Below are 22,677 nucleotides of genomic sequence, written 5' to 3'. Positions count from 1 at the left end.
ACACATAATAGATCCTTGACAAATATTTGTTCGATAAAACAATGGATGAGCAGTTGGATGAATAGTTATAACAGTAAATACTTACATGAAACTTTAGAACAGTCTGGTGTTATTCTCAGATCCCACTTACAATGGCACACGGAATCTTCCTAACACACCTAATGAGTTGGGTACTAATAATGAACAGTCTAAAGACCCTGGTGGTCAAGTTGTTTGCCTGTAGTCACACAGTAAGTGGCAGAGACAGGATTCAAACTCAAGGGATTCAAACTCAAGTATCTGGCTCCATTGTTTTTTTTAATAGAACTTTTCTTTTTTATTGGGGAATATTGGGGAATAGTGTGTTTCTCCAGGGCCCATCAGCTCCAAGTCGTTGTCCTTCAATCTAGTTGTGGAGGGCACAGCTCAGCTCCAAGTCCAGTCGCCATTTTCAATCTTTAGTTTCAGGGGGCACAGCCCACCATCCCACGCAGGAATTGAACCGGCAGCCTTGTTGTTGAGAGCTCACACTCTAACCAACTGAGCCATCGGGCCGCCCCCTCCAGACTGTGTTCTTAACTACTCTGTTTATAACTGGTGATGGATGGATGGGTGGTATATACAAGGGTATTCCAAGCAGAGAAATAAGAGAAGCAAAGGTGAGAATATTCACATTATTTTTATGTGCATTTTATGGTCAATCTATTTGGCCACACCGCAATTCACTCTGTCCTATAAAATACTAATCTCCAATAGTACATATCAGATTAAAACCTTAACAATATTTTTGAAAACACACTTGTATTCATTCTCAATGTGACTCTAAACCTCAGGTTCTAGATGAATTAAACCCTACTTCCTTTGACACTCACTTCTAAATATTGAGATCATAACATTTAAATGTATATCCACATTCTCTCATTCATTCAACAAATACTTATTGAGTGTTTATCTTGTGCCAGGCACTGTCTTTCTGCTGACACTACTGTTACTAGAATACATGCACCCATATATAATATAATCACAGACATGCATAGAATCTTTGGTAGGCCATAGGCTGTTGTGGTTAGTATCACAGGCTTTGGAGCCAGACTGCCTGGGTTAAACCCCAGCTCTGCCACTTTCTAGTTGTGAGACTTCAGCAGTGTCACTTAACTACACCATGTGTTGGTCTCTTCATCTACAGAATGGGTGTAACAACAGTCTCTATCTCCCGGGGTTGTTGTGAGAATTAAAATACATGTAAAGTATTTAGCACAAGTGTCTGTGTTACATACTCTAGTAGGCACTTAATAAATGTTAGTAATTTCACGTTGACAATCTTTTCAGATAAGTTATTGTTGAATGATTGAGCTCCTTATGTGAGGCTGTTTTCCATTATAAAATCAAAAGAAATCTGGAAATCTCCTCCGGTGGAGGAATAAGTCTTAAAGGGATATAAAGGAATTAACAGCATTTGTTGCCATAACAGAAGAATTTCTTGAGTGGGCCTTGGAGGGCCTGTAATTTACATTAGTGCTCCTTCCATCCTAGTGGGCAGGTAGAGGGGGGAAAGCCTTCAGCCTTACTTAGCAGGCGGGCTTTGGCAGAGCTATTTGCGCAGGAAGAACAAGGTCAAGGGACTCCTTGTATCGAAGGTCTTTCTCCAAAGGAAGGATTTGGCATCCGAGATTAATGTCTGGAGTGAACCCCTGCTATACTTAATTCCCTTTTCTGTGAACTCAGTACATTTTTAAAATTCACTCAGGGGCCCTCCTATGGTGCGGCATGGAAACCGCAAACCCAGACGCCCTTCCACCGGACTTCTGAACGGCCCTCCCTCAGCCTTTGACTGTGGGTTGATGACTGCATTCTAGGGTTAGGTGCTGGGCTAAATCCCTTGGATTAAAGTGTACCTAGGAATAACTTGTCTTAAATTTGCACACAGTAGATCCAATGTGGACGTAACATGAAAATTAAAAACAAAATATTTTTTTAAAAGGCTTCTATGCGTAGCGAGTGGCCACCAGGTTAGGGAAGAAGAGGCTGTAGAAACAATGAGGTTGAGCGGGCTCTCTGGGTCAAGTTCCATGATCTAGATTCCAATAGGTTTATTTTCTGAATAATTTCTGTTGGGAAAAATATCAGCAGATTCAATAGAAAGTTTGGGTTTGGGTCAGTGATTTTATTCCACCTAACAATAATTTTTCTGTTTCAGGTAAAATTAGGGGAGATAAGGGAAACAAGTACAAAATAAAATCATTGAGAAGATATTATTCTTTATCCAACTGTAAGACAATGCCTAAAATGTCGGCTCTCATAAGAAATAAATAACAAAACCTCCCTTCCCCCAAATAGTCAATTGCTTACCATGACCTCACCACAATCACAAGAAATTGTTATGCAGAGTAATAATAGCAAACAGTTAAACAGTATTCCTATGTGCCAGGCATTGTTCTAAGCTCTCTGCATGTATTTATTACCTGCCTCGTTTAGGCCTCACATATACAATAGTACATGTTCTTTTTGGTCTTTAAGAAAAATAACTAACATGTATTGAAAACGTAGTGTGTTGATCGCTGTGCTTTTATGTGTATCATATTTGATCATCATGCTGACCTTACAGTTAGGCCTTGCCATTGGCAGCACGCTGAGTCTTAGAAAAAGTTACGTCACTTGCCCATGACCCCCCAACTGCCAGGATATAAACGTCAGTCTTGCTGACATCAAACCCAAACTCTTTCCGTTGCTGCCCTTCTGTTTGTCATAGAACTGGAAGTGTACTCTGTGGGGTCAGCACATCACTCTCTTCTGGGGCACAGATCTTTGATGGTGTTCTTTGTGGGTTTCCATGACTCCCAAATGAGAAATGTCCAGAAACGGGCCAGAATCTCCTGGCTACATATGAGCTAAAATAATCTTTTGGAACTCCTGGATTCTGTACCTTCACGGGGTATAGTAATCACAGTTCTAGTAGCAGGGCATAGTAACAAGCAGTACAAAACCTGACTCTGCTTCCTACTAGCAATCCTATTCTGAGCCACAGGGCAACGCATATGATTTGTGCTTTACCCATATTTACCTCACCCACATGTGATGATCAAAGGTAATAAATCTCACTGAAGATGCTATGTAGATGATTGGTTATTATTAGTATACTTTGGGTCTTTACAACGGTCTGAGGGTTACTTCTGTTGATAAGGGTGTCTTAGAATAGTGTTATTTGATCTAAGATTTATATATGGGAAAGACAATTCTTTGTGAACCATGGAGTAGGTGTTTTCCCCGGTACAAAAGGAAATGCTATTATTTGAGTACCTTCTCTGTGTTAGGAATTGTGCTAAGATTTCACCTCTCATTTAACTCTTATAGAAATCCAGAGAGTTCATTGTTATTGTTTTGTAGATGAAGAAACTGAAGCTAAGAGCAGGTAAGCAACTTGCCCAGCTTCCCATAGATAAGACGTAAAGTTGAGATTCAAACTCAAATCTGTGAGAAGCCGCTCTCCATGCTGTTTGTATTTATTCTAGCACATTGCCTCTTGGGAGAAGGGGAAGAAGGAAGCAGAAAGCAAAAGGAAGGGATTGCACACCTGAAATGCCCCACGAGCATAGGGTTTGCCCGATACTACTACTCCTACTACTAATAATAAACCAGAAAAAAGAAATAATGAAAGCTCACATTACTTTTGCCATAGCCTTCCACTTAAAAAAAAAAAAAAAAAAAAATCTGTTTCGTTTATGCCATGTTCCTGGGGAGGGCAGTGGGTAGCAGTTTGCAACAAAAACTATACCCATTTATTTAATAAGTGGCAGTGAGCAAAACTGAGAAAGAAGCAGCAGAAGTTACAGGCAACATTTGAGAGAAAGTAACCAACTCAGAACGGCCATAAGGACTTGTTTCCAAGGAGCTAGGCCTCCTCAAGGGCCATCTTTTCTTGACTCCAGCTCCAGTTCACCTGGAGTTACTAACCTTTACACTTTTCAAACTTATTTTATTATTCTTGGTCATTATTCCCCAGTGCTTCCTATGGAAAAACCTGTTCAGAGGTAGAAAAATCTGTGAGCCTAAGAATGTCCCCTCTTGAATTCTTTAACTCAGAGACTGTCCCTGACAGTGAGAGGCCTGTAAGGCCACAATCCAGATACTTCTGGAAAAGAAGAGAAAGGCTCATGTAGAACTGGAGTTTTTGTAAGTTGTCTTAAAATTGTGGAGTCCTTGTTGATGCCTGGTACTGTCAATCCTTAGATATGGTGAGAGGACCTTGGAGTATTCTGCCTGCCTGTTGTTGATAGTTCACTCTGGTTAGTATTGACAAGGAATGAATCTAAAACTCAGAAAATGTTTATTTGATCTGAATTAAATCTTGCCATTGGGAAGATAAAAAAAATCAAAGGGATCTAAAATATTTCAGAATTCTTGGCTAGTTTTAAGGAATCATTTTCCCTAAGGGTGGCAAATGCAGCTTTTAGATTTAACTAGAACTGCAAACTAGTCCTAGCCTCATCATGAAATGAAACCTTGAACTAATTGACCTCAGTGTCTTAACCTGCAAAATGGGTGTAAAGTAGTGCTTAGAATTGATTTGTAAGGTCAGATAAGATGAGGTGGGTGAAAGTGCTTGGTAAACTACAAAGGACCTCATTGATGTAAAGGAATTTCTTCTTTAAAAGTGAAGCTAATTGGAGGAAAAAGGGTGTCCTGTCAGCACTGATCACATTTTAACTATCAATAATCACTTTTCAATATTCATGAGGAGTTTAAAAATCATTTCCCCGTATTTCACACTGTTTTTCAAATGTCAATGACCATTATTTGTGTAGCATGGGCTTCTAACTGAATAGGATAAGGAACTATCCCAGGGACAGACAGAAAATCAAGTGCTTAAATCCTAATTAAAATGAAGCACACATCTAGGGTTGATTGCTGGGTCCTGAGTTTCCTTTGTATTAGTGAGCTTCATGGAATGTACAGGCCAAGTTATTTCCACATAATTTGTGAATTTTGCAATTTTTAAGTGAGATGAAAATCAGTTGGATGCTCCTTTACAGGAACTTTCTTACCATTGTATTCAAGACTGTCCACAGTGTAAACTGTTAGCAAAATTCTCATCATTGGAATCTTCCAGAAACTGAGGCTGGGAGAGGTTTAAAAAAAAACACATGCTCATGGCCTTACTACTGCCGGAGTCTAGAGCCCACTTCTAACTCTGACCACTCCCTCTCTCCTCTTCAGAAGAAAAGCCACAGTACAAATATAAATAATAGTAATAGTAGCTAACTCCTGTGCCAGGCACTGTTCTAAGCTCTTTGTATGTATTAACTCATTTAACCAGCAAAAAACATTTTTTTGTACTAGTGCTTCACTAAAATAGCCCAATGAGAAACAGTAGTTTTTTTTTTTCTCAGTTGAATGACATTGCAACCCGAAATCACAACTCCGTTTTAGGTTCCTGGTGGTGCCTGCTTCCTCTTCTAGTTTGTTTAGTCACAGAATTCGATCCTGTTGGCCGATTACGCGCCTACAAACAGGCTTAGCGCTCTGCTCTATTGAAATGCGTGAAGCTCCTTAACTCTTGTGTAAACAGGTAACGCGAAGGGGTGGGGCACAGATTGCGGGCTTCTTTGGGATGAGGATGGGGAGGGGGTTAGAACCATCTCCGCAGAGATCAGGAAAGGTTAAGGGAGGGCTTAGCTGCTGTTTTTAAATGTAGTGGGGTTTTTTTGTTGTTGTTGTTCCCTTTCTACAACTAGCTGTAACTTTACGGCAGAGCGCATTAAAATGAGCCACTTCTGAACAAGCAGTGCCCAGGCCCCAGGCCCTGCTGCGAAGGCCCCGGCAAAGGTCAGGACTTCGTCCGCGTGACGTTCCTTCCTGCGTTCGTCCGAGCGCTGCTCTGCTTCAGGTAAGGACACTCTGGGAGGTCCCCCCTTCCGTCAGCCTCTCCGCGGTGCTCGCTCTGACCCTACCTGGTTAAACGACATCTTTACTAGGGGGCAGGACGGGGGTGGGGTGGTGCTGATCGGCTCGTGATTCAACCGCAGGTTCCTTATTCCTCAAACATGGTTCTGCTTGGTTTCTCTGAACAGCCGAAAAGGGACCAGGCGTCTGATTCGGACAGATGTCCTCAGGTGGCGCAGGTGCCACTTCTGGGGTCATCTCTGGATGTCTGAAATGGATGTGACTTTTTGAGCTGGGAGAGAAATCTGTCTGGCGAAGTCTCCAAATCTGTCCCAACGAGGCAGATTTATTTTTTAACCTTCAGCAAAGGTATCTGGGCTCCTAAAACAACAGGAATGTTGCACTGGCCTTTAGCCAGCGGAGGCTCAGCGAGCAGGATAAAATTTCAGTGCAGATTTACGGGAAGTTGGGGAGTAAAAATCTGGTTTGGTGAGTTTAGGGAAGGGAGTAGACGGGAGACAACCTTGCTACTGTGAGGCGAATGGCCTCGGCGGGGGAGGGCAGCCGGAGGAGGGAGGAGGGAACAGGGAAGAGCTCGGAGACCAGTGGCTGAGCGCTCCCTGTGCGCAGCGCCGGAGTAGCAGGGCTCCCGGGCCGCCGGTCTCCCCGGGGTGCGGACCCGGCGCCGTTCTGCCAGTGGGATCGCCGCACTTTCAAGTTCTGGTTCCCTCCGGGAATTGAGCCCCAGAGAGCTGCCTTCTGGTTCTCGCTCCTGCTTCCCACGTTGGAATGTGCAGCTTGGGACAGTGAGAAGCAGAGGCTCGGGGAGTTGTCCTCGTTGAGAGTTTCTCTCTGCAGGTTTCCAAGGTTAAGAAATTCTGACAAACTGGAATTCCCAGAGCCTGGGAGTTAAGCCTAAAACGACCTGTTGCTTTAAGCAGCGCGGTGGGGAGTAGCTGGACACTCCTTATTTTGGTTTTACATTAAAAAGAGGGAGGCCGAGAAGATGTTGTAGGTTACTTGCTAGCCGTGTAAATTGCTGCCGGGCTGTGAATGAATGGTGTTAATTTCTGAAGTGGGCGACTACAAAGGTAAGGTGGTTTTCCGCAATCCTAACTACTGTCCCTTCATCTTACTTTTGGGTCCCTGTTTTGCAATTTTTTTTTCCCTTTGCTTTCTTTAGCCCTCATCTGCTTCATTCTGCCACCTTCCTTCAGACTGGCATATTTAGTGGGTAAGAAATGGTTTATAAAAAGATTTTTAAAGTGTCAGCTTCTGGAAAAGCCGGAAAATCATACACAGTCGGCCCCACCATGTTTCCTGTGGTGATCAAAACATTTTCTGTATAAAAAAAAAAAAGCAGATTTTTTTTTTTCACCCTTGAAAACACATAATTGGGCTCTCCAGAGACGTAGATGACTTTTTATACTCAGATTATTAAAGTGAGATTGAGGAAACATTCATGACAGGCATCTATCTCATTGAAGTGTTAAGGACGGTGGGGGATGTCTTCCTGTAGTAATTTACCTCCAAATGTAACAGTGAGTGGAGACTTACTTGTTTCAAGTTAAAAATTCAATCTGCATAAAAGTATAGGACTGATGATTATGACAGCTGACAAATTACCAGTCACCAGATATTTAAGAAATCAGTCACAATAAATGAAATGGAATTTTTTTCAAATAACCGATTCCTTTTTTACTTAGATAAAGTTCATCTACTCTTGGGTATTGTCCCAAGGCTTCTTTCTTTCGGCTTATCAAAGCGATAGAAACATAGTGTCCTCAAGCTACTTACTTATAGGCCATACTGCTTTGAAGGGAAAATCAAGTCGTTTTTTTTTTGCTAGTGGCATTTTAATGACTCACTCAGTTTTCTTTATCAGGAATGTACATGAGAAATGGTATTCTTTAAAATGTTTAATGCTTGAGTCGCATGAAGTTTTCAGGGGAGAGAAAGCAAAGAGGTGACAACACAGACATGAAGAGGTTGCTGCAGTTGGAAGCACAATTACAGCTAGACCAGGAGTGCTTGAGAACTGCAGGTACCGATTCAAAAAAGGTGAAAGGTTGTCAGCGGCATAAAACGCAACCTGTAGACAAACCCGCGTACCCAACCAAGGCAATGAGATAACACTTTGGGAGATTATGTGGCTATTAATTTAAACAATACTCTTTGTCAGATTGATGATCAGAAATATTGGAGGGAAACAAAACCAAACCAGTCTGAAAGGGACACAGGAGGAGGGAAAAAAAGAAGTTTGGGGTTTTGTATTCTCTCTTGTCTACCTTACCCTTCACCTTGTTCTGATACATATCCCGCTGGCCTCTTTGACTTAATTACTGCACCCTGGGAGAATGAGGAATGAGAACTTTCACAAGAGCCTAGCTTCATTATTAACTTTCAGTATTTGTTAAATGAAGAAATAAGCTAGAGAAACAAAGCTGCCAGCCTAATTCTGCCGTGCTTCTTTATCTGTCTAGGCTACACTTAAATTCATCTGATCAAGAGTTTTTTTGAACATACTATGCTGAAAAAGAATCAAATTTTGAAGATTTTTTTTATCTTCCTCTTTGTTGTTGAGTTTTCAGAAGCTTGTAGGATTGAAAATTTGGCATCATTTTACTTCAGTCTCTAGTTTTAATAGTCAGTGTATTTATTTTTGATTCCCCAGTGTGCTGTTCTAGACTAAATTTTGAAACAAGTTGGTGACACTGAGGCTGAAATAAAGATACAAAGCAAGGAAACAGTGCTTCTGGCCATATATATATACACTTGGTCTAACTAGCATTGAAGACTACTCACATTTTATCCCCCCTCACATGATAAGAACATTCAGATTTGACTGTTGTCTTTGGTTTACTAGTAACAGAACCTGTTCTGGGTAGTTTAAACAAAGATTAGAAGGTTAAAGTAGATGAAGTTATTCTCTTACAAAAAGAGTTTGCTTTCCAAATTCTACTCTTGACTGAAGATTAAAAGTAAATCATGTCTCCAGTGATTGAGCTTTGACTGCTATAAGAACATATTTGACTATTTCAGACAGGTTTCCACCTCTACATTTCAAGTCCCTTCTGAGTTTTCAGGACCAGGCAGGGGAATGAATGCAGGGGTGCTGGTGCGGGGAAGTGAGATCTCTTCAAAAATGGATCCAGGTTCAGGTGAAACTGTGATTAGGTTTTCGCAGAGAATATATAATCCTAGGGAAAAAGACCCACAAAAACCTTACTCTAAGAGGGCTTGAGTTTGGGATTCATATGACTAAGAAAAACAATACAGTTTTCATGACTGTAGAATTTATGCACCAAACATTTATGAAGTTACAATGAAGATGTAATACAGTTTAAAAACGGGTTGTCAGAATAATGCCAAGTTAAAGGTTATATTGGAACGTCTCAACTGCTGGCCTGATGAAGAGATAAACTTTTCCTCTTGGGAGCAGTCTCTGTGTCTTATGATGATGTTGATTTTCTGGTTTAATATTGTTAAGAGGTGTGTGTTAGTCTAAACAACCACCTGCTCAGAGTAATTGCTTCAAAGAGCAACTGGAAAAAGATTTTCCGTAATGACAATACAGATGACTTGGTTCATAAGATAGGAGGCCTTTAGAATCTCTAGAGAACTGGTAGAAATGATAATAAGTAATTGTTCAGTTGCCACCTCAAGTTGTTGGAAACATCTCATGCTGGAGGGATTTAGGGGGAAATGGCACCCTGCCACTTTTTGTGTGTGGTCGTGAATCATCTTGTCAGTAAAACACTCCGGAGATCATCTGAGCTTGATTTCTGGTTGTTTCTACTTCTCTCATAGTTGCTTCCCCTTCTAGTCTGTCAGTATCCATATGGGGAAAAAGAGACAGGGAAAGATATCTTCCCTTTGAAGTCAGTGTACCCCCTCTTTTCAGAAACTCTTATATTATGCTTTGAAAAAGGGATGAGGGAGGAATTTTCCAGTGAAAGTAGAAAGAAAGAGAGTGTCTGGAGGAATAAATGGTCAAGAAAAAGGTGAGTTCCAAACATTGTTAGTAATGTGGAATTTACCAGAAAGCTCACATGGAGATTATCAGTGCCCTCAAACTATTGCAGGTGAACTGGCAACTGTAGGGATTTGAGGCTCATCCCCCCCTTTTGTAATTCAAATGCTCCTAGTACACTGCAATAGATGGCTAATTTAAATGAGTTCAAGATAACCATCTCTTGGTACAACTAAAAGTAAACTGATTACAAAAGACTCAATCACACTCCCACTCCCACTCTGCCTTTCCTCTACTTTCTGCAGCGATTTAAGGACACCTGGGGAAAAAAGTCACAGTTCAGTTGCTGTAACTTATGTAGCTGAGGAGAGCATTTTTTGTTGTTGTGGATTTTCAGTTTTCATCATCACAGGAACTTAGTTCCTTCAAAAATGTTTTGTGAGTGTGTTTAGACGTATGCAATTTATGTGTTTGAAAAATACAAAGTATAAGTAAACGGATGCTATAATAGAAATGATTGACTATAGCTTATGGTTGCCCTTTTGGTAGACCATATCAGGGTTTGTTTGTTTTTTTCTTCTCGTATCAGGTTCTAAGAAGGGTTATCGTTTTAGAAATCAACAGTACAATCCCTACCTTTCCGAAGGCCGTTTAAGAGAGATGACATCGGGAGAGGACAGAGTGTTAGTGTAACTCTGAAAACGCTTTGTGACTTTGAAAAATTGTCAATCCTTTGGTCTTAGCAGATTCCTGGTAGTGCAAAATATGTACCTGATTTATAAATTACAGCTATTCACACTAATCAAGAAAACAATCTCTGGTCTCTTCAAATCATGATATTTGTCTTTGGGGATATTGTGTATTTGTGGTTCTTAGGAACATGGCGGCCCAGTGCAAAGACCACAATAGGTGCCCGGTGGTGGGTGTATGTTGAGTGAAAGGGGAGTTGCTGACAGTTTTAGCCTCCTGATTGTGCTTTCCTTTGGATAGTAGTCAATGCTGCTCATACTGAAGTTTCCACAAGCTAAGGAGAAAGACAAACTGGTCCCAGAAGCCATGGATAACCCACACATGGGCGAGCAAGAGTTAACTATAGGTACCAGTGGGCAGAGGGTGGGTGTACAATGAATGTGGGCCATTGTGCAGCTGAAACAGGAACAGGGTGCCTCTACCTGACCAAGGAAATGCCAACCTGTAAAAATAATAAAAAGCATTTAGCTTTCAGAGTGCTGAGACCTGGCTTGGTCATTTTTGTAAAGCATTTCACATTATGCCAAAAGGAATAAAGAAGTGTTTAATTAATAAGATTTTTTTTCCCAGGTGTTCTTTCTCTTAGATCAATTTGATTGCCATTCTGGAAAATGTATATTTAGGTCTTTCGAGCTCAGGTGAAATATTCCTGTTTGTAAGAGTAGGGATCCATGTTGGTGATGGTAATAGCACTGTGACTTTTGAAAAGACGGCTTAAGTAGTATTTCTTTTTGTTTGTTGTCATTTATTTTTAAAAATAACAACATGGTTCTTGGTACACCAAGCCCTTGCCAAGATTAGGCCCATCTTCTCAGCAGCTTTCTCAACACAAAGTTGCCTTTGTGTAACTACAACGGGGAGGATTTGGTGACACAGAAAACTCAATGGGGCACTGCAGCTTATTATTAACAGAAAATTCAATGGCCTCATGTATTTGTTGTTTTATTTTTTTTTTAATACTCTCCCAGCTAATATCTGTGCTTTGTTTCTCCATGCTGGTGATCTTACTATTTTAGACTTGCCCAGGGAAGAATGTGGTGGCTGCAGACTTACCTTGGAGTTTAGTGAGATTGTAGAAGACTAGAGCTGCTGCATATTGGTGCAGAGGAAAGCTCAGCTTGGTGGGCTGGTTTGTTCTCAGAGTAATCAGCAAAACTTGGTCACACATGGAGAAAAAGAAAAGGGAGTTAGCCAGAGTGAAAATGATAAGTTGGGAGAAAGGGATGACTGTTGGAACTAAATTTAAACTCCGTGGCAGAGTGGCTAAGAAGAGAGACGGCCTTCGTTCAAATCCTGGCTCTGCCCCTTATGAACTGTGGGACTTTAGGCAGGTTACCTAATCTGTCTGTGACTCAGTTTTCTCAACCATAAAATGCCCACCTCCAAGGGATGTTGCAAGGATTAAATTGATGAATCTTTGGAAAAAGCATTTTATTAAAATACAGTGGGCATATGATATTGGATTAGTATAAATTAATCGAGTATAGGAACAGAGGTTAGAACAGTGCCTGGCATGTAGGCAGTATGATATGCATATGTAATTCATGTTTGAATGCATTTCTGTGTTTGAGTTCTTATCTCATCACTACGCGATACAAGAGTTTTCTTTTGTGACCTCTTCTGCTGGTTACAATGCAGGATTCTCTTCCTAACATCTTGGCTTTGACTAAACGGCCGTTACCATTGTGGGCAGGCACTATTTTGCTAAGTTTCCTTTGGTTGTTGTATCTTAGTAGTATAGAGAAGATGTTACTTAGAATCACCAAGGTGCATTTTTTTTCTCGGTAAACTATGAAATGTTGATTAGAAACAAAAGGAATGATGCTATTATACATATCTGTTGCATGAAAGACCTGCTAAGTGTGTGGCTGAAAATGGAGCATAGATTCTGGAGATGGCTGATGCAAAGTATAAATTTTCTATGTGAAAGAATTTAATACATGCACCTTAAGCATTTAGTACATGGACTACAATTAAGAATTGAATACATCCAACTTATTAATGACTTTCATTGGTTATGACTTTTATTACGTAACTGGTCATGATGATAATATATGAGACTTTCTCAGAACTGCCACAGAGCCTTATCTGTGTACTTCTCATGACATTTTATATCACTTTTTACTTAAGTATATATACTGTTTTCCCTACCAGACAGAAATGAAGTTCCTTAGAGGCAGGATTTGTGTCGAATAATGTTTGCATCTGTCTATGTCCCTAGATTATTGTTGAGTGTTCAGTAAATAATATAAGAATTTCTTGCCCAAGTACATTACCAGTATACACATGTAATGGCAGTTTTGCATTCTGTGGGTATGTATTATACATCATAGTTATTTGAATGACTTTATTTTTTCCAGAAGTATTTTACAAAAAATTGTTGGATAGAGGAAATCCAGTGCAACTGTGTGAACTCAGGCAGGAACGAATCAGAACAAAAACCCTCTACACAGCCAAGCCTCTGAAAGCACAGCAGGGTGGGGGAGGCCCGGGGTGGCGAGGGCCGATCTATTACGGTCGGTACTTGGCTGCCCATCACATTGTTCAAACATTTGTACCTCTTTTCTGATCTTTACCATCCGTGAAAAGGCTCAGATTTGTCACTAGGCAACTATGAGAAGGGGGGAAAATACATTTCCTCAAAATCAGAAGGAATTTAGAAAATCCCTCAATTTAATTTCTTAATTTAATTTTAGAAAATACCGTAATTTAATTCCTTAAATTAAATAGAAAAAAAGTACAAATTCTCAAAATTAGAGAAAATGAACAACAATAAAATCCAAGAGGAAAAGAACAGTATCAAGTAAATATACAGCTCTGTGAGCCACAGGGGTGTAATTGACTTGGTGGGCCGGTGGTGCACTCTGGGCCAAGGAAGAGAGGTGAGGAAGGACAGGTGGTGAAGAGGTATGGAGAGAATTGCCTCTAGTGAAATCCTATTTGCAGAGCAAAGGGACTCCCACATGGTGCAAACAATAGTTTGGCTCAGGAACCGTCTTCTTTGCTCTTTGCCCTACCTTGTGGGTTCCAGGATCCACTTCAAGATAGACGTAAATTTGCCAATGAGTAAACAGAAACTACCAGCTCAGGTGGTACAGAGTGGCATTTGTGCCTTTCATCTGCAGTTGCTCCATGTTCATAGACAATTGAGCAGCTGAGACCAAGCCTGGGAAGGCAGGGATCTTGGAATATTCTCCCAGCACCCTTCCCAGTGTGGAACCTAGGCGTCACTCCCGCAGTGAGAACCGTAGGAGGCACACAGACCCTGAAATGAAAATGGTAACACCCATGTTGTCACATAGCCTAGTAATGTGTTAAGGGTCTTGACCTTTCCCCATTGGCTAGAGCTTGTGGATGAACCAGTCAGTGAAACTGCAGAATCTGCTTATCTGTTCTCCCTGCTTCCACCTTTGCCCTCACACTACACACTCTGTTCTTGACAAAGAATCTAGAGCAACTCTTTCAAAACAGAAGTCAGATAATGTCAGTCCTCTGCTGAAACTTTCCATCTCACTCAAAAGCCAATGAGGCGCTATACTTCTAGTCCCATTACCTCTTTAATCTGAACTCCTACCACCACTCCTTTAGCCAGTTTCATGCCTCAGGGCCTTTGCACTGGCTGCTCCCTCTCCCTGAACCAGCTTCTCCAAATATCTGTATGGCTCACTCTTTCACTTCCTTCAGGTCTTTGCTCTCCTCCTCCCATCTAAATAGTAATTCCTCCTTCCTGCTGGCACACTCTCTCTCTCTCCCCTGCTCTATTTTTTAAATATACTTATTACTTTTTAGCATGCTCTCTAATTGTATGGCTCACTGTCTCTTCCCTACTTGAATGTCTGCTTCATTTATTGATGTGTTCCAAGCACCTTAGCACAGAGTCTGTCAGAGTAGGCACTCAATAAATATTTGTAGAATAAATGAATAAAACACACAGGCTTTTTACATAGTACAAGTATAACTGAAAGTGTAGTATAACTTGTGTATTCTACTCAAAACACCACCATGAACACATCTTTCGAAATAAGCATGGATTTTCTGCTGGACCTCTCTATTAAGCTGCCATGTTTTCTCTGGTTTCTCTGGTTTCATTATTTTCTGTGCCACTGTGAGCTGTGGATGGAGGACGATGAGTAAGTAACGAGCAAGGCAGGTCTGAGTGTGGGAATGGTGCAATCATTTAAGCACTTCTCTGTTTCTAAATCAAAGTCTGGTCTTTGTCAATCTTTTTGCGATTTCCATCTAATGCTTACAGCCCTCTGTTTTGAACCAGTCTTGTGAATTGCATGCCCTGCAGATAATTACACGTGATAAACTCATGTTACTATATTGTTTATCACTTTTTCTATTGTTATTTAATTATAATTAATGATTGTTCTGAGTGTTAATTGTCAAGACAAGTTTTTTTTAACTATCTCATTTGACTTTTGAGATTTTGCCAAATGCTAACTGCTGCTACAGGACTCCATCTACATAATTCAGATATCTTGCCCTGACCTGGCATGAAACAAGAGTGCTAGTGTCATTGTTTGAATCTTTACTATTTCCCCAGACCTTTGTATAAAACCTTGGTCTTGCCTTTTCCTAGGTGGTAAAACAACTCTGATCTGTCAAAACTTGTTTGCTAGCCCCGCCAGCCTGGTCCTCTCCCTTTGCACAATTATCTTGGTTTGGCACAATTGCATTTCTTGATCTTTGGAGGTACAGCTCCTTCTGTGTATCCACCTGCCTTATTTAGATTCATAACTCGGCACTGGAAAGAGCTTCCCCAATGACTGGTAGAATCCTGTGAGTACCAGGCTTGGGGACCCTAGAACTAGTCTTAAAGGTGAGTATATACTCCAGGAAGTCCAAGAAAAAAAGATAATAGTATATAAATTCTGCCGAAGGTACAAGAAGAGCCTCATTATAGTTATTTCTGATTATTGTTGATCATGGCTTGTGGCTGATTTAGAATTATTGGATTTTTTTCACTTCTAAGTTGAATTGGAAGCTGTCATTACAATTCATAGTAACTGAACAATTTATTGAGAAATTTAAAAAACTAAATATACCTAATAAACAGCCAATATTTATAGTACTTTCTGCAAATCATTTCATTACCATGTGTACTGAATGGGACATTCAAAATGAAAAGCATGTAAATATTTTATTAGATCTGTCTTTAACAATATTCTGTGTAGAAGGAGCTGGTAATAATGACTTACGAGTTAGAAAAATTTGTCAAAATATAGAACAAGTGAATAGGTGAACTTGAAAAAAAAAAGGTGAATATGAATTAAACCAGACATTGAAAGGACCTACTTTCCTTATGTAGATAGACTCGACTGTTACTTATTGAGCAGTTGCTATGTGCCAAACACTCGGTACTAGATGTGCGGTGGAGAATGAAAGCTCTCTGCTCTCATGAGGCTTTCTTTGGGGGTGGAGATGGGATTAAGTACTCTAGTACCTGTTGGTACTAGAGTATTTAATAGTAGGTACTAGTAGGTAATAGTAGAGTACAATAGTAGGTGGGACTCTCTTAACTGAAGTGGTCCAAGAACGCTCCTCTGGAGGGTGATACTGAAGCCACATGATGGATAGGAAGGTCCTTGCCAGACGGAGTAGCATTTATGAAGGTCCTAAGGCTGGAAAACGTTTGATGTATTGAGAGGCATAAAGAAGGCAGGTATTTGTAGAGTGGGGAGCAGAGAAGCATGAGGTAGGGGTGTGGAGTTACTGAGACCCAGACTATGTAGGCCTTTCAAGACCATGGAAAAGAATTTGCCTGTTTTTATTCCGAGTTCAATGGAAAATCATGAAAGAGGATTTACTTGTGAAAAGATAACTGACTACTGGGTGAACACTGGGTTGGAGGGAGGCAGTTGCAGCAGACAAGGCGTGAAAATTCTGGTTCCTTTTTGAGGATGGTGATGGAGGTGGAGAGGAGTTTTTCAACTGGGTGCAATTTCTTCTGTGCATCCAGCAGCCTTTTTTACAGCCTCAGTTCAGCCCTGGCAGAGGTTTCACCAGTGGCTGGCAGAAGTAGCAAGATTTGGTGATAGCCTGGATGTAGGGGTGAGGGAGAGGGATGAGGATTCTGGCTTTGAGTCACTGGGTACGAAGGGGGAGACTGAAGAACAGGTTTGAGGAGGGCAGAGCACATCAGGAGCTGCGTTTTGGATGTGTTTATGAGGGGCCTGTTAAACATCCCAAAGAGATGCTGGAACTTTCCCTTTTGTATGCGGCACCTCTGACAAGAGCAGGAGGCACCTCTTCTAGGCAACTATTTTGTATTTCAGTATTTCTCTCTTTCTCGCTTTGTCCAGAAGTGCACATATAGATAAGGTGTGTGACCTTTATAGATCACAAATGACAAAATAATATTCTAAGACCAATTGAGCATCTTCTGTGTGTAGGAAACTGATGGGGATGGGTTAGGGGATCAAACGTTAAAAACATCTTAAGTATAGTTTCAACCACCGACTATCTTCAAATGCACGTTAATCCTATATGTAATATTGACACATTAAATATATATTTGATATTTGCATTACATGTTTAACACATTAATTTATGTACTAATATAAATATATTTAATTATAAAATAGGTTTATAATTAAATATTATATTTAATATATTTAATGTAGAATATTTAATATATATTAAACAACATATTTAATATTAAAAACTAAGTGTAAATCTTGCGTGAACAAAAATTCATCCCACATTACAAAAGATAAAAAGGAAACATTACAGGATGAAACACGGTGGATTTCCTTGTGAGGTACAAACACTCAGAGGCACGCAGATTCGTGATGTAAATATCGACAGTAAAAATGGATCCATGTGGAACATGCAAATATATATTCCTTGTCTTTTCCTGACACAGCTTTACAGAGGGTCTGCTGCACTTCTGATTTGTGAGTGGAAACTGGAAGTCAGTAGGACGCATTGTAAGCTGCATTGTGAAAGGCTGATTTGTATCTCTATCAAACTCATTTTTTGAGCTTTAAGAGCAAGTACTGGGACTATGGTGGCCAATAAGTCTCCTGGGTTTTGGAGCTTAGAAGAGGGGAAGCTTTATCTGCTCATTTTTAGTACCACCACTGCAAGCCCTCCTCCCCCGCCAGTGGTTATTCTTAAAAAAAAAAAAAAAAAAGATTGAGCATGTATTTCCAAATTTATTGGAATAAAATGCTATATTTTGGTCTGAAGCAATAGAAAACTTCAGTCCCCTAAACATATGTTTAAAAAGTCATAAGCCATTTGGGATAGGTAGACATAGAAGAGGTATTGATGGATAATGTTTTGCAATTATGGTTATAGAAACTGTCAATGGCTGCAGTTTTTCTTTCTGGTATATCAATGCCAATGGAGACTTTGAGGTGTGATCAAATGTATTATTGTTTAATTGAGCCAAGTGGTGTAGTTCTGGGTTTTGCATAAGATGGGTCAGTTTCCTAAAAGATACATAGCGCCTGAAGGTTTCACATGTATTCAAATTATGTTTTTAATAAGAAAGATACTTTGGTGAGGAGCTGTTACAATGTGTACCTGCAACAATCACACAGAGAAAGGTGAGGGGAGGTTTGTGTCTGAGTACTTGCTGAATTGTAACTTGCTATCTGTAATTAAATGTTTGAAACTGAAAGTTAAAAACAGAAAATAGTAACGACTAATAATAATTGTGTTGTGTCGAATGCTTACTGTACACCAGGCATGACCTTATTTAATCAATAAAACCACCCTTACAAAGTAGGTTCTACTATTATCCTCAGTTAGTATATATGGAAACGAGGCACGGACAGGTCAAGCAACTTGCCCAGGGCAAATAGTGGTCAGGATTTCAGACTGTTGTAAGGCTTCCCAAGTGAGGTCTGGGAAATCCCTGGACCAGGACCCAGTCTTCTTACCAAGATCTGCTGCTGGCTTAGGAGACAATCGGCCTTAGACACGGCACTTCGCCTCAGTGGCTTGAAATTTCCTTGCCTTTAAGATTGGATCGAAGAGAAGGGAGGTTTTGGGCTAGACATGTTTTGCACAGCTCAAAAGTTTTCTAATTCTAAGTCTTTTTATTTTCATGGTTCAAATTTATAAAAGGTTGCTATTCATAAGATGTCTAAAGGCAAGATCAGGGTGGTGGGAGTAAATTGGGGGATAGGAGAAGGAGATGGGATTAGAAGGGCAGTCATCCTGGCATGAAGTCACGGGAAGGAAACTGCTAGATTAGATGACTTGTCCAAATCTTACAAAGTTCTCACTACGCCAGCTATATTCACTGTCTCAAATGGGAACTCCATAGAGCTGGCACATGGGGCTGCTTCTAAACTAGTGGTTCTAGACCCGTGGTTCTCCACTGGGGGAGATTGTCTTCCAGGGGACATTTGGCAATGTCTGGAGACATTATTGGTTGTCACACTCTGGGAGGGGTGGTGTGGTACTGGCATCCATGAGCAGAGGCCAAGGATGCTGCTAAACATCCCGCAGTGCACAGGACAGCCCCTCACGACAAAGAATTATCTGGCCCAACATGTCAATCAATAGTGCTGAGGTTGGGAAACCCCGTTCTAGGTGAGTCTTTGCTTCTCTCATCCACTGCAGCCCTACAAATCTTGAACAAATAGTATTCCCTTCTTTAGTTTTTAACACGCATTTCTTTCTGAAGATTCAGAGACTGAGAAGGAATTTGGGGAAGAAAGTCAGTGACAAAGTTGAATTGATCTCTATTCTTAGGTTGCGAGTGTTCACCAACAGCCCTGCTAGAAAAGTCCTCAGTTAATAGTGTATTTTTCCCTGTGTCATGGATTCAGCGCTTCACATCAGTCACTTCACTCGTTTCTTCTTAGGTTCTACTGATGTCACTAAAATACTCCCAGAGTTTGTTACTTTTTTTTTCTTCTTTTTTTTTTTGAGAAGTGTCTTGGTATTTATAAATTTCTAACAGAGCTGGGCTTTCTGAAAGTTTGTTGGTAAAATCTTTTCAGACCTAGAGATGGCTTCAGTTTAAATTAGAATGAAGTTGCCCTATGCTTTATCAAGTGTGTATCTTAAATTCATGTAAAATGAAAAAAATCTTTATACCGTGCTTTAAACTCCACGGAGAGAGCAGAGCTATAGTAAATGAATATATGCTGGTATATCTACACATTGTCAACAGCTTTGGGAAGACAACAAACATTAAAGGATGCCTAGAAATGAACTCCATGTACTAGGCTGACATTTTCTTCTGAATAAACATTTTGGTCAATATTTGATGTCCTGTAGATTTGGGGAAGAAAGATAAATGCTTTTAAGTTTGCAGTTGTCCCTGGCTGAGGGAAGCTGAGTTTACCTAGTTTCCTTTAAGAAATCAATTACAACGAAAGAAAACCTTTCGTGTTATGCCAGCTCAGGTCATTTAAGGTCATAAAAGCTCTACAAATGCCCTGTCAGGACATTTATTTCTGCTTCCCGTAGGCTTCATGGGATAGTAGCAGGCTCCACAGTAGTCTCCACTTTATCCTTGGGGGGTACATTCCAAGACCCACCGTGGATGCTTGATGCCGTGGATGGTGCTGAACCCTGTATCTAGTGTTTTTTCCTGTACATACTCACCTTTCACTTAAAAGAAGCACTTGATGGCTGTCTTTGGTACATCTGAATTGCCAGCATCACTACTCTTGTGCTTTGGGGCTGTTATTAAGTAAAATAAGGGTTATTTGAACAAAAGCACTGTGACACCACAACATTCAATCTGATAACCCAGATGCTACTAAGTGACTAACAGGTGGGCAGTGCGTGCAAACAGCATCAGTACCTGCGACAAAGGGATGATTCATGTTCAGGGTGGGAGTCCCGGGCAGGACAGAGTGGACCAAGTGAGATTTCATTACTTAGAACAGCACGTAATTTAAAACTTATTAGTTGTTTTTTTCTGGATTTTCCATTTAATCGTTTTGGACTGCGATTGACTATGGGTAACTGAAACCACAGAAAGTGAAACTGTGGCTAAGGGGGGAACAGCTGTATTTTGGACAGGGTAATTTGTGAAATTTCTAGTTATGCTCCTGGAATGTCAGTTAGGTATGGACTCTAGATACCATTACCTCTCCTCACCCACGCATTTTGGGTCCATGATCTGTGAATTCATTCAAATTCTGGGGAACCTGTCTCCATTTGTCTCCTGTCTACCTTCAAGAACAACTGGTTCCGCCTCTTGTTAAAGAAGTGCTTACTTTTCTTTCCTCTGAAGCTAGCTTCCAGGCTTTTAGAGGAAGCTAATTTGACTGCATCCTGGCTCTCTTGCCCCTTCATGCTTTTGACATTTGAGTCCTGTTGCATCTCAGCCTTCGTCTTGCTGATCTGAAGAGGCATACTTCAGATGTGTGAAAGTCCAGCCTCCGATGCTTGATGCTTTTAGTTACTCCTCATGATATAGGGTATGGATAGCTCATCCATAACATCTTTGACGTGATGGACAAATTGTCCCAATTGATCTGAGGTGCTCTATGGTTTACCCAAGTGGTTTACCCAAGTCTTGAATAATGTTTTGAAGTTTGCTTCCAAGCACTCTTCTTGAAGATTCCATGTGTTTTGTTGGCCTTTTTGGTACTAATAACTCTAGCCATTTATTCATTGAGTGGACACGGGTTCTGTATTAGGCACTGGAGGTACAAAATGGATAATAAGTACTCTGGGTTCTTATGGCCCTCACAGACAAGGTGAGACATGTAAGCAAAAAAAGAAAGAAAAATGCTCTCTTGTGCTTTCTATAATGGAAATATTTATTTATTCCTCCCCGGATTCACTGAAAACAATTTATATTGTGCCTACATTTACCTTCTAGAAATAAGAAAAGATCTGTTTTAAAGGAGCTTATGGTCTGGTACAGGCAGATTGACACATTAAAAATGAGTGCCATGAAATATTCTAGATGTTATTAGGAATCAGTAGTATCAATTTAACCCGAGGAAGCGTAGCAGCAGAAGAGGGAGATATTTACGGAATGCCTCATAAAGATGAGACCCTTTAATGTACTTAATCAACATTTACATAGCATGTGTTAAGTGCCTGGTCCTATGCTAAGCACTTTACAAAGATTAACTCATTTAATCTGCATAAAACCACTATGAGATACATGCAATTATTATCCCCATTTTACAGACCCGAAGACTGAGGTACAGAGAGGTTAAATAATTTCCCTAAGGTGACATAGCTAGTAAGGGGAGAGTCAGGGTTTGAACCCAGGCAACTTGGCTCCAGAGTTAGAGGTGATTCTTGAATGAGCCTGGAAGAGACTCAGAGATACGAAAAAAAGTAGTTGCCATTTAGCAGGGAATCCCTGAGCCCAGAGAGAGATGAGGCTGAAGAGGCGGGAAGAAACTAGATCACAAGGACTTTTATCTCATGGGCAAAGTATGAAAAGTCTAGGAAAAAATGGAAACTAAAAAAGAAGGAAAAATCACCTAGGTTCCTACTTCTTAAAGAACTGCATTACCTTTTTTGTACCTTTCCTTTAAGCTCTTTTGTGATGTGTTTGCCTTTTTTCACGCAGTTGTGCATACTACTGCCCCTCACTTTCTCTCACTCAATTCTCGCACTCTCCCTGTGATAGTCAGAGAGTCCCCCCGTCACAGGCAGACACTGAGGCTCTGTGAGGAAACTGCTTAGTCCACGTGGAACTCGGGTGTTCTCCACGCAAGTTCTGGACTCTTTCTGAGTCACGTCTGCTTCCCAGCAAAGGCGGATATGAAAAGAAGACGTATGGAAATGTATCCAAATGTCACAGATAGCTCACGTGTTTTGTGTCATCTTGTTTTCCAAATCAGCGATGACAGCAGGCTTAGGAGACTGACTCGAAGGAATGTGCACGTAAGACACTCAGCTTCCTTCCCTGGTGCCGTTTGGTGGGATGTCTGCTGTTTGTATTTACCTCATAATAGGTGCTCATTCGGAGTGTGTCTTCCATACCAGGATCTTAGTGTTGTACCTGCTATCCTAACAATGGCTTTGGCAGGACAGGGATTATCAGAGCAGAGGTGGTTATTGCTCCAACAATCTCTAAATTCAGGATTTGCATGTTTGCCCAGCACAAATAAGCCTAGCTGACAGGAGAGAGAGAGAAATCCAAGTCT

The 22,677-nt window shown here is 40.6% G+C and overlaps 1 protein-coding gene across 13 annotated transcripts in view; it reads left to right on the top strand.

Annotated features, from left to right (window-relative positions):
* The first annotated feature begins 5,406 nt into the window (after window positions 1-5,406).
* RBM47 (RNA binding motif protein 47) overlaps window positions 5,407-22,677 on the top strand; it is a 149,633-nt gene continuing 132,362 nt past the window's right edge. For 5 of the 13 annotated variants that reach the window (XM_074324587.1, XM_074324589.1, XM_074324591.1 and 2 more), the window contains exons 1-2: window positions 5,407-5,545; window positions 5,712-5,863. The gene's annotated coding sequence lies outside the window, so the exon portion shown is untranslated. Of the gene's footprint in view, window positions 5,546-5,634; window positions 5,864-5,999; window positions 6,229-6,347; window positions 6,951-22,677 lie in introns of those variants that run through there. The other 8 variants (XM_074324590.1, XM_074324588.1, XM_019751963.2 and 5 more) reach the window with 6 other exon arrangements.

Source organism: Rhinolophus sinicus, linkage group LG02 (genome assembly GCF_036562045.2).
Source record: "Rhinolophus sinicus isolate RSC01 linkage group LG02, ASM3656204v1, whole genome shotgun sequence".
Taxonomy (NCBI): Eukaryota; Metazoa; Chordata; class Mammalia; order Chiroptera; family Rhinolophidae; genus Rhinolophus; species Rhinolophus sinicus.
Note: the sequence above shows the minus strand (reverse complement) of the source record. Positions and strands in the feature narration are given on the sequence as shown.